Source organism: Myotis nattereri, assembly GCF_964212035.1.
Source record: "Myotis nattereri genome assembly, chromosome: Y".
Lineage (NCBI taxonomy): Eukaryota > Metazoa > Chordata > Mammalia > Chiroptera > Vespertilionidae > Myotis > Myotis nattereri.
The window spans coordinates 37826834-37840466 of NC_138094.1; positions in this window are offsets into that span (position 1 = coordinate 37826834).

The window sequence follows — 13633 nt, forward strand, 5'->3', positions numbered from 1 at the left end:
GCAGGGGCAAAGCGGGAGACTGTGGGGAGCTCGGAGTCCCATGAGGCATTAGGCATGGGCAGGGGCAGAGCAGGAGATCGTGGGGAGCTGGGGGTCCCCTGCCCAGGCCTACTGCCTTGGGCCAGAGGCCTCAGGCCTGGGCAAGGGGCTGATCTGGTGATTGGTGATCAGAGGGTGATGAGGGTCAACTCCTCTGGCAGAGGCATCAGGCCTGGGCGGGGGGTTGAGCCAGCAATTGAAGGGGGCTGGAGGTCCTCAACCCAGGCCTGATACCTGGGCCAGAGGCATCAGGGCTGGGTGGGGGGTGGAGCCGGTGATTGGGGGGATATGAGGGTCCCCTTGCCTAGGCCTGAAGCCTGGGTCAGAGGCGTCAGGCTTGGGCGGGGGGTGGAGCAAGCGATCAGAGGGAGATTGGGGTCCCCTGCCCAGGCATGATTCCTGGCCAGAGGCCTCAGGCCTGTGCGGGGGCCAGAGCCAGTGATCAGGGGAGATGTGGGTCCCCTGTCGAAGCCTGACCAGAGGTGTCAGGCCTGGGCAAGGGGCCAATCCTGTGATTGGAGGGTGATGGGGGTCAACGTCTGAGGGCTCCCAGTATGTGAGAGGGGGCAGGCTGGGCTGTGAGACAGTATCCCCCCTCGCGCCAGTGCATGAATTTTGTGCACCGGGCCCATAGTTATAAATAAATATATTGATGGTGAGGGTGCAGTCCCTGAGGAGAGGGCGGACTGCACTCTCTGTTGGAGGAAAGGGCCAGTGGATCTTCTCCCTGTAAAAGCAGAGAACCTGGAAAAGCACTCTCAGATGTTATCTCTGAAGGAAAAATGTGGTGGTTTTAAAATTCCAATGGCTACAGGCCTTCTTCCTTTCTCCCCCTACTTCTTTGGCAACCTCATATGTCTAAACATACTTTTCCAAAGTCTTTGGTAACTTAAAAAATTGGAGTTGCTTACATTAAGTAAAAAAACTTATTAAAACTCTAAATGTTTTGAAATAACAATATTTTGCAATATTTATTTGAGTTTGACTCGAATGAAAAAACAAAGGACAGATTTGAATCTATTAATTAAATAAGTCTTTGTTAATTTTATTGGAAATATATCCCTAAAAATGTGAAGGTATTAGTAAACTAAGAAATGCTAAGTGTTTAACTTACCACCTAAAATTTAAGGCTTCCAAGAGTTAAAAGTTCAAATTAAATTGGGAGAAATTATGTGCTCATAATGATACAATGCATAAAGTTTAGAAATTCATTATCAAGAAAAATAATTCATGAGATTTCTCTGGAAAAAGTTAGTAGTACGAAATATATTGTAGTCCTTATGTGTACTATGTGTGGTAAAATGTCAACCTAGGATATAATATTTTATTGGACTGATTAAAAAAGAGGATTAATTCTATGGTCAGACCCAAACTTTTTATATAAAATCCAGTTTAAATTTTATTGATCTATTTTAGAATAATTACAACAAATGTATAATGTAATGTTTGGGTTACACATATTTGTGATAGTCTTTCCATGTTAAATTTCAAGACTTTAACCAAGAGATAGCTTTGAAACTTTTCAAGTGCCCTGGAATAATTCAAGGGTTTACTCTCTTCTTAAAAGAAATATTTTAGGAAAAGAAATATTTTCAAACCAAATTACCCCGATCTAATATACTTGAAATGACTTGAAGCTTCATCAAATAAAAATTAATAACTGTGTTCTCTTTACATGCACGTATTTTAAATGTTATAAAAGTTTCACCCTCTAAGGGAGGGCAGGACAAAGTTGCTGAATACTTCTTAAGCAACATCGGACTATTCAGCAGCAGAATTTTAAGATGGGAGACCTGACAGCCAGATCTTTAGCTAGTCCCAGGGGTAGTGCAACATCTGGACTTCATAGGTCAAATGTATAAGTTTACTTACTTTGCTTTCTCAATAAAGATGCGTACTTTAGTCACTAAATAAATTAGCTTTTTACAATATAATCATGGTCTCATATAAACTCAGTTATACAAGAAGCAGATATTTTATTAGCAATTGGTTCTAACACAGTCCAGAGTAAAATTTCTGTACCTATGCAAATGAGCAATAGCCAAAAGAATGCTGTTCAAAAGTAAATTTTAAGCTCAAATAAAGGAGAAATTTTTAAATCTCTTCTGCTACTATTTACAAGGAAAACAAAAAGTTATTATTGGAGCATTAAATCTCACCATTAATAAGACAACACCATAGGAAAAAAGGAGTTACTTTTACTTAATCTGTATGCATTGCACAATTGGCCAGCATACCTCTTATTGGTATTTCTTAAAAGGAACCAAGTTTGTAGCTCTATTTAAAAGAAAAAAAAAATGTTTTTAAAAGAAACTCCCTAAATGTGGCCTAGAAATTACTCTGGGAGAAAAAACAGGAGCATATTCCCTTCAAAAATCTAGAAAACTGTAATTAAAAGTAAATGTATTAGGCCTCATAAAGAAAAGTAAACCATTTGCATTTTGCCTCCATAAACAACGCTTATGTCAATATACTCAAAGACTGATAGCAAAAACCCTATTAGTGTCATTTACTGTCCCCACCCAATGACAAAGTTAGGAAATAAGCCTTATTTTGACTGATTTAAATTAGCAAATGAAAATAAAAGAATATTCAGGGGAACTTACTTGGAATAGGCAGAAACCTATTCCTGGAGCAGTCACTGTTTTTACTGATAGTTCATCTCATGGTAAAGCTGCTTATAATGCAAAGAATTCAGACCTAGTCATTCAGACCAGTCATACTTCTGTGCAAAGAATCGAATTAGAAACGATCAAGGCTGACTTGCAGGATTTCCAAAAGCCTCTTCATATTATCTCTGATCTGCCTATGCTGCTGGCTTGGTAAACAGAACTGCAACTACTCAATTTAAATGGCTGTGACCGAAGCCTATCTATACTATTTGAACAAGTCCTGGTCCTTTAACAAAAGGAAATGCATAGGCCTATCAATTAGTTATTTTATTAAACAGGCCACAGAATCTCATCAACTTTTACATCAGCCTGCCAAAATATTGTACAGCAGGCAAAACAGATTATCAAGAAATGTCCCCCTTGCATGTTATATCTGCTACAAGGGCCTCTAAATCCCAACTTGAAAAACAAAAGTGGGGGAATAGTGAAGAAATTTCCTGTAAGTAGACTACACCAAGCCTTAATTACTTTAAAATTTTTCCTTGTAATGCTGATGGCAAGTCACCCATTGAATTACACTGGTGTCAGAATAAGCCAAACCAAAATGGTCTGGTTAAATGGAAAGATACCGAGTCTGGTTTATAGAAGGGTCCCTTTATTAACCTTTGGTCGAGGATATACTTGTGTGTTTCCATAAAACTCCTCTAAGCCTGGGTGGTTCCTGCAACATGACTCTGAGGGAGGAACTGACCAGACTACTGCAACCACAGATAGCAGAGGCCCCAAGCAAAACGCTGAAGAGTCAGAGGAGAAACATCCAGAGATAGGGGATGGTGAAGACGCCTTGCCATGCTAGCACTCATCATCGGTGCATTGGTGCAGGTTGCCCATGACAAAGCCAAAAAAATTCAGACCTACATTGTCATTTCTCACCATGTGTCCACCATCCAGAACTCGAACATCATTGCTGTCATGTCACAAGCTAACAGTGACTGGGAAAGGGATCCATAAAAAACTAATGGCCCCAAAAGAAGCCTGCTATGAATGAATTCCTTAAATACCTGACAATAATATTTAGAAGGACATGAAAGAACTCAATCCTTGTCGTCGAATCTCCCTACGTTTCCTTTTTAGAGTAACCACTATTGTCTTTCTTTCTTGTTCTTCTATGTTTGCTTCCAGTGTTAAGATGCAGAATGAAAAGTCTTAAAAGGATCTGAGCCCAGCTAATGGCAGACACGTTTCTAAACTAATTAAGAAAGCAAAAAGGGGGAAATGTTGGATCAGCAAAGACCAACAGTAGTGAACATATCAAAGCGAGAATCCTACAGCAGGCGAATGGACTTTGATATTCAGCATGGCGGAAAATCAGCATTTTGCTACCCTGCTGTTGGCAAAATGGCTGTAAGCAACCTCCTACCATGATAATACTTTTGTTGTTTACCAAACTTTACCATCGATATGCCTGTATGCTTTGCTAAAGGGAAAATGTGTATTAAAGTAAATAAAAACTGATGGGTCCTGGGTTTCAGAGAGCCTCTTTACTAGAGAGAAATGTCTTCACTTGGCTCCCTCACGCCTTCTAAATATGTAATTGTTGTCTAGTGTATTCATTTCAGTTCATACACTTTACCAGTTCCTGAATCTTTGCTGCAAAAGGTTGCTGCAGGGAAGGTAGTGGAAGGTGGGGTTAGAGAGATCAACTAAAGGACTTGAGGCATGCATATGAGCCTGACTAATGGAAACTGACAGCAGTGGGGGTGATGACATGAGGAGGAGGTAGGAGGGACAAATGGGGGATAAGGACACATATGTAATACCTTAATCAATACAGAAAAAATAGCCCTAGCTGGTTAGGCACTGTGGATAGACTATTGGCCTCCAGACTGAAGGGTTCCAGGTTCGATTCTGGCCAAAGACACATGCCTGGGTTGTGGGCTTGGTCCCCAGTGTGAGGCATGCAGGTGGCAGAGAATCAATGATTCTCAGGCATCATTGATGTTGCAATCTCTCTCCCTCTCCCTTTCTCACTGAAATCAATAAAAAATAATTCAAACAATAAAAGAATAAACAGATGAATAAAATAGAGCCAGAGTAAAAAATATATGTTTTAGAATATAATAAAAGGAATCCTATTATTTTCATATATTTAATAATTCCTACAACTTTTGTGATAAAATAGGTTTGTACTGTTTTGGTAATATTATATTTAATATTTTTTCCTTAACATATTAATGTTTATTGCATGTAACACTATATTATAACAGACTAATATGCAAATTGTCCCTTCAAACAGGAGTTTGACCAGGAGATCCACCATGGGGTGGGACAGTCTGGCTAGCATCCCGGCTGCACCCTGCAGGCAACCCCACACTGTACTGTCTACGGCCCCCATTCACCCCCTCAATGATTGAGGACCCGCCAGCCAGTAATCTGCCCACAGCCCCTTCCCCTGGCCTTCATCTTCCCCCATCTGATCCCCCACTCGATCTGGGTGGAGCCAGCCGGCCAAACACCTGTATCCCCTCCCCCTGGCCAACCCGGCGATTGGGGTGTGCAGGCCAGACACCACCCATGCATGAATTGTACACTGGCTCTCCAGTATTATTATATTTAAAATTGTTTTTCTTGGAATATTATTGCTTATTGCATGTAAAATTATTACATTTAAAATAGTTTTTCTGGAAATATTAACATTTATTGAATGTAACATTATGACACTAAAACCATTTTTCTTAAAATATTAAAAAAGTAAACATAAAAAAGAGGGACACTGTATCAACATGGATTAAAAGGAATGCATTCTTCACTCTGGTGTTATCTACTTATTACCTCACTAATCAGAAGATGAAGAATTATTCCTAACAATGAAACAATAAGATAGTGTTGAGTACAGATGCCCATCCACTACTCACTTTCCACATGGCTTCCAGAAATTAAAGTGTAGCATTCCTTTTAAAACAGCTCATTACTCTAATCCATGAGAGACTGTACCATTTACCTTGACTTCCCATCCCAGTAATGCTTTGCCTTGGATCAGAATGGGCAGGTCTTGTAGGTGGAGGATCCCAACTTCTTGAAGATGGAGTTCTTTTCAGTGGAAGGGAATCCACCCTGCAGCCACTTCTGTGAAGATTAATTGTATGTCCGCCATCCTCTGTGTCATAAATAACATCATTCTACTTGAATAGGGTCAACATTTGTTAAATGGTCAAGTCTGGTTATTGTGTATAAATATTTACTAAACAGGATCATGGTCATAAGCATGCTGGTTAGCACAAAATGATAAAATTCTATCTTCACATGTCTTCAGTACAGTGCTCAGAGTTTTTGAAAGTCAGTTTGGATAACTGAGAAAGAACTGAAGCAGAATTATATATATACATGCCAATAAAACAAAACAAAACACACAAACACACACACACACACACACACACACACACACACACACACACACACCGGAATTTGAATGCAGAGAATCCAGATATACTAAGTGAAAGAAGTTATTTAAAAGATACAAGAAAACAGTCTCAACTAGTCTTCAAACTAATTTCATCTCAATAAAAGCTTTTAAAACATGTAATGTCATAGTTAAAAATTAAAATATAAAAAGTCAACACATGATGCATTACAAAAAAGTGTTATTTCACGAATGTTATCATATAATTCCTACAGTTCATTTATAAATTAACTCTTTGATCAGAATACTACACTCTATTTTAATAGTATTTAAAGAAAACATGTTGAATAATACATAATTAACAATCACTATTTTCGTTTTCAAATAGGAAAGAGGCTTATCTTCCAATTCTGTAATTCGTCATGGGAAAGAAGAACTATGAGCATCCTCATATGTGGCCAAATATGAACTGGGAAACTCTTCTCAGTATCACCCAGATGGTAAAAACAAGAACATTCACCTTCATCTTGCACAAACCCTGCAATAACACTAGGAAATTTCCCGTGAAATGTCACACACCTAATTATCACAAATGGACACTAAGTCTTTGAAATTGGGAAAACTGGTTAATATGAAACCAACTTTTCCTGCTACAGATATATTGAAATGAATAAACTTTCCTTTCATAGTCAGTCAAATAAGTAAATAGATAAATTAATTAAAAGACAGCTCCCTGAAAATTGCTCGTCAACATTTTTATTCATGTTTCATATTCCTCATATACAAGAAAGAAAGAAGGAAAGAAAGACCAATAAACTTGGTGAATCATTGGTTTTTAGCCTTTTCCTGAGTCAGAGACCCCTTTGTGAATCTATTTAATACCATAGACATTTCTCTTATGTAGTTTCCAAATGGAAAGTTTTCTACATCAAACGTAAGTACAAGATCATCTTATCAAATTAATAATAGAGATTATTATTTTACACAGTAGAGGGTTGCACATTCCTATACTCAAAACTAGTATTTCAAATCCAATTCTAAATAATGAAGTGTGTGTCCTTGACGTTTATATAGTTAGACCAACTTTTATTTCAGTGGGAATTTTCCAAGGTGAACTGATGTCCTTTTTTGAGACGAAAGAAGGGTACTTTCAGAACAAATTCTTAGTAGTTCAATAAGTATGAATCTTCACTTTAAACCTACATGACTTCCTGTTCCCAAAGTGTAAATTCTAACATAAGATCAATAGAATTGAGTTCTTCAGAGAACAGTTGAAGTGACTAGAGGCAAACAGTAATGCTAAAATAGACTGAATTTAGCTTGAGGTTTAAATCGTATCCCTGTAAGATCATTAGGAGTGTTTCACACATTACATATTGCATTCATTATTAGAAGTGCTATACCTCTTTAGCAATTACAAATCATCTTGATCATCAGTATACATTCTCAATCTAATGAACGGTATCATTTCTTTTGCTTTGAATGATATGAATGAAATTGATGTGTATCTCTTCATTCAATGTTACTGTTTTCACATAAATAATGGTTTCATGCCCATATCTTTTTTTTAATTTTTTAAAAACATTTGAGTTACTGACAGTAACTTTATGAATTTAAAGTTATTGAATTTATGGAAGTTAATATGATGTCATAGGCTTCAGGTACACAAGTCTATGACACCTCATTTGCATATTGTATTATGTGTTTACCTAAGTCAGATCTCCTACCATCCCTAGATTTTGAAACATTACCTAAGTGTTTTACACCTGAGGGTCCTTTTGCTTCTCTTACTTCCTCCTCTTCCACTTCTCAGACTTCTCACATCACCTCTATTTCTTGATGGAACTGGTGCCCTCTGCCCACCCCCACTTTGAAAAGATGGCTTCTTGGTGTAGTCTACTTTAGTTGTTTTTCCACCCACAGACTAAAATGAGTACACATAATATCAACACTTCATAACATTTAACCTGAACAAATGAGCAACTGTTTGAAACCTACTTATTATTGCAACTAAAATCAAGATCTACCTCAAATTCTTCTCCCAAACCAAGTGTTTCCTTCAAAAATGACAGAGTCCTTTTTCATGGTAAGTTTATGAAACACTTCATTATTAACAATATTCCATTGAAGTATTCAACACAGAACCATATATGTTGGTTAATAAAATTCCTCCAAAGACCCCTAGTAATAAGGACTAAAATGTATGTCGGTTAATAAAAGTCCTCCAAAGACCCCTAGTAATAAGGACGAAAATGTCTCACATTCCAGGGGAAAGCACATAAATTCCATTCTTGTTTTTTAGTAGGCTTATTCTTGGTTATCTGGAGAGAGGGATATAGAGATGGAAACATAGATGAAAGAGAAATATTTTGATCAGCGGCTTCCTTAAATGGCTCCTACTGGCAAACCAGCCAGCACCTTGGGCATGTGTCCTGACCCGATATAGATGATAGGCCATCTTGGTTCACAATTCTATCCTCAACCATTGAGCAATACTGACTGGGCAATGTGGATTACTTTTTAGAATGTGTCTGTTACTTCATTTATGTTTTGACACATCTATTTCATGTTTTCCAGTGCACCCGGCTTACATAAACTATTTATTTTTTAAAACAAACAATCATTCATTCAAAATGATTAGGTACTTTATTCCTCCTCTACCGCTTCTCAGGTTTCTTACTTTTACTATTTCTTCAGTTAAAATGACAGAAAACAATGTCCAGTATGAATGCAACTCTGTATACATAGTTCTGATTTGTTTCTCCATTCTATTTTTAATCGGCTCTTTGCACAATCTTTAGTATTTTTATGTTACTGCACTGTTTGATGTTAAATATGGTTCTAAGAAAACAAACCATCTTGAAGGGGAGAGCTGCTATGACTAGGAACCCAGCCTCACCTCTACCCAGATGGGCCTCACACATCACCTGAGAGCCACTCTGGCCAAAGACCTTTTTACGGCAGCAGCAGACCCACGGACACCGGGACTCCAGCCCCCCACCACTGCCATTGCCTCCTGTGAGTCTTGGAGTGTACAATTGAATTGCGGATCCACTCTGTGGCCATTGGCCCATCACACCCTGGCACCTGGGTTCTGACATGATAGCTAATATGGGAGACAAACAAACAATGCCCAAAGGACAGAAAAGGAGGAATTGCCAGAAGAGGAACTCAATTAAATGGAGACATACAATATGTTCGAAAAGGAATTCAGAATAAGGGTCATAAAGTTCATACACCAGATGCATGGGAAATCCACAACTTACATAAGAATCAAGGACAAATGAAAAAAAATTGATAATAGCTACAATAAAAAATACGATGGAAGGTTTCAATAGTAGACTAGAAGTAGCAAAGCATTGAATCAGCGATTTAGGAGACAGGGCAGAATAACACACCTGGAACAACACAATCTGAACAGCAACTTGAGAGAAAAAATAGAAAGCAGGTGGATATCCTAAGGGAGATTGGGGATAACATGAAACAAATAACATGTGTATAATAAGGGTGTCAGAATGACAAGATGAGGAACAAGGATTAGGAAACCTATTAGAAGAAATAATCACAAAACCTTCCTGATCTTGGGAAGAAAAAGTCACACAAGCACAGACAGTCCCAAACAAGATGAAACCAATAAGACCTATACCAAGACACATTGTAATTGTAATGGCAAACAATAATGACACAAACAGAACCTTAAAGGCTGCAAGAGAGAGACAGAGAGTCACCTACAAAGGCTCTCCTGTTAGATTATCAAATGATTTTTAACAGAAACAGATCAGGCCAGAAGGGAATGAAAGGAAATATACAAAGTGATGCAAAACAAGGGACCAAATCCAGGAATACTTATCCAGCAAGGCAATCATTCAAGACTATAGGGGAATTCAGTGTCTTTACAGAAAAAAAAAATCTAAGGGAGTGTTTCACTACTAAACCATCAATGCAAGAAATGCTGAAGGGACTGTTGTAAAAAGAAGGAATAGAAGAGACAGAAGAAACACAGGCATAAAGAAAAAAGTGGCAACATATCAGTACCTATCAAAATAACCTTAAACCTAAATGGACTAAGCACTCCATTCAAAAGATATATAATGGCCGAAATTATAATAAAACAAGACCCATATATATGCTGTCTATGAGAGACCCACCTCAGAATAAGGACTCACATGGACTGAAAGTGGAAGGAGAGAAATACTTTTCAGGCAAAGAAGGGGAAAAAACTAGGGGATCAATAATTATATTTGAAGAAATAAATCTCAAGAAGCCAAGATGGCGATGGAATAGGCATACACGTCCCAGGGCACATCCTGGAGCAAATGGAGTGAGCAGCTGAAACTAATAACACCCACCAGGAATTGGCAAAGTACACTCAGGTGGTCAGAGAGTTTACAGCCAGGAAGGGCAGAGTTCCGCTGGTAAGGTAAAAACCAGGGATCTGGGCAGGAAAGCTTGCCACACCTCTGAGCCCAGAAAGGGTATAAGCACCCCTATGTTCATAGCAGCACAATTCACCATAGCTAAGACCTGGAAACAGTCTAAGTGCCCATCAGCAGATGAATGGATTAGAAAACGGTGGTATATCTACATGATGGAATACTATGCTGTTGTAAAAAAGAAGGAATTCTTGCCATTTGCAGCAGCATGGATGGAACTGGAGAGCATTATGCTAAGTGAAATAAGCCAGTCAATGAAGGAAAAATACCACATGATCTCACTCATTTATGGATAATAAAGACCATTATAAACTTATGAACAAAAATAGATACAGAGGCAGAGCAGCTTCGAACAGACTGTCAAACTACAGCGGGAAGGCCGGGGAGGGTTGGGGGGCAGGCGGGGAGAGTGAGAGATCACCCGAAAGACTTGTATGCATGCATATAAGCATAACCAATGGACATAAGACACTGGGAGTTAGGGGAGGCCAGGGGATAGTCAGGGCGGGGAAGAAAGAGGAGACATATGTAATACCCTTTGTAATACTTTAAGCAATAAAACAATTTAGAAAAGAGAGAAAAAATAAATCTCAAAGTAAAGGTCATAAAAAAGAGATAAGACTGATTGCTATGATGTGCTCTGACACCCAGGGAGTAGACTCTCAATGCAAGAGCTGCCCTTGGGGATCAGTGAGCTCCCACAGGGCAGGGCCATTCAGCTGGATCCTGTGCTGACGACTGGCAAGTGGAGCAGCAGTGGCAGGAATCTCTCCCACCTCCACAGAGGTTCTAAGCATGTTTGGCAACTGGGATTAAGCCTAAGCCATCATTCGGACATCCCCTGAGGTCTCCCAGGCTGCCAGAGGGTGAGGGACTCCGCCAAGTGTACAATGATCGTTCACTGGGCCTCTTATATTGCTAATAAACTACAATAAGATATAACAAAATTCAAATACTTGGAGGCTAAATAGTCTTTTATTAAATAAATGGAGGCCCAGGGTATGAATTCCTGTATGGAAGCATTGTGGTTGGCCTCCCCAGATGGGGGCACATGGGGCCAGGCCTGCAGCGGTTAGTGGCCATTGGTGGTTAACCAGAAGGCCATGCCTCTAATCTGGGTGTTAGTGCATATAGGGGGTGGGGCTGACCAGGGGAAAGGCTGTGAGTGGTTTTCTTATCAGTCCTGCCCCGAATGGGGGATTGGGGGCAGATGGGAAGCAAGGCTGGTCAGGGATATGGCCGATTGGGGCCCAGATAAGGCTGCTTGGCTGCTGCAACACAAGTCATAGCCACCAGCTATTCTGGTCATTCTGCCATTCCGGTCACAGGGCTTTTATGTACAAAGATAGATAACTGGGTTACCGAAGAGATTAAAGAAGAAATTAAAATCATCCTGCAAGTAAATGAAAATTAAAAATAAAAGTCCAAAATCTATGGGACACACTGAAAGTAGTCCTTAGAGGGAACTTCATAGCATTACAGGCCTAACTCAAAGATCAAGAAAAACAGTTAACAAATTATCTAACCCCCACAACTTAAAAAGTTAGACAGAGCAACAAGCAAAGCCCAAACTGAGCAGCAGGAAGGAAATAATGAAGATCACAGCAGAAATAAATGACATAGAGACCGAAAACCGCACAAAAGATTAATAAAGACATGAGCTATTTCTTTGAAAGGATAAACCAGATTGACTAAGCTCTAGCTAGGCTCACCAACAGGACCCCAGTAAACAAAATCAGAAATGAATGAGGCAAAATAGCAAAAGACCCCACAGATATAAAAAGGATTGTAAATAAATACTATGGACAACTCTACTCCAACAAACTGATCAACCCTGAAGAAATGGACATATTCCTAGAAAAATACAATCTTCCTAAACTCAGTTAGGAAGAATAAAACATAGGACCACACCAATAACTACTCAGGAAATTCAAGCAGTCACAAAAATAACTTGCAGCAAACAAAAGCCTGGGCGAGACGGCTTCACAGGGACTTTTACCAAGTGTTCAAAGAAAAACTAACACCTTCTTCCTCAGACTATTCCATAAAATTCAAAGGAAGTACCATTTCCCAACACTTCCTATGAAGCCAGCATTACTCTAATCCCAAAGCCAGATAGAGAAAACACAAAGAAAGAAAAATGCAGGCCAATATATCTCTGATGACCATAGATGTTACAATCCTCAACAGAACTCTAACAAATGCGATGCAACATTACATTGAAATGAGCATACACCATGCCAAAGCGGATATATTCTGGGGAAGTAGGATGAGTCAACATCCAGAAATCAATAAGTGTGATGCATCACATAAACAAATTGAGAGAGATTCATATCCATTGGTGCAGGAAAAGCATTTGACAAAATCCAACACTCAATTTTGATAAAAACTCTAAGCAAACTGGGCATAGAGGGATCATACCTCAACATTAAAAAAGCCTTATGTGACAAAACTACAGACAACATCATACTCAATGGGCAAAAACAATTACTCTAAGAAGAGGAACAAGACAGGGATGCCCACTCTCACCACTTCTGTTCGACAGAGTACTGGTAGTGCTAGGCAATGCAGTCAGACAAGAAGAAGTCAAACAAGGCATGCTAAGTGGAAAAGAGGAAGTAAAACTGTCATAATTCTCGCAGATGGCATGGTATTGTCCATAGAAATACCTAAAGACTCCACCAAAAAAACTAGGAGATTTAATAAATGAATTTGGCAATGTAGCAGGGTACAAAATTAACACCCAGAATTCTATGGCTTTTTGATACACGGATAATGAACTCAGAAATAGAAACAAACAAACAAAAATGCCATTTCGCAGTGCAACAAAAATTTAAGAAACCTAGGAATAAACTTAACTAAGGAGGTAAAAACCTGTTCTGGAAAACTACAGGAAATTGAAAAAAAGTGATAGAGGAAGACTAAAGCAAATAGAAGAACATACCATATTCATGGTTTGGTACAATCAACATCATTAAAATGTTCATAGTACCCAAAGCAATGTACAGTTTTAATGTATTAACCATTAAAATGTCAATGGCGTATCTCACAGACCTAGAAGAAAGTTTCCAAAAATTCCTATGAATTTAAGAAAAGACCCCAAATAGTTACAGCAATCTGGACAAAGAAGAACAAATTTGGAGGGATCA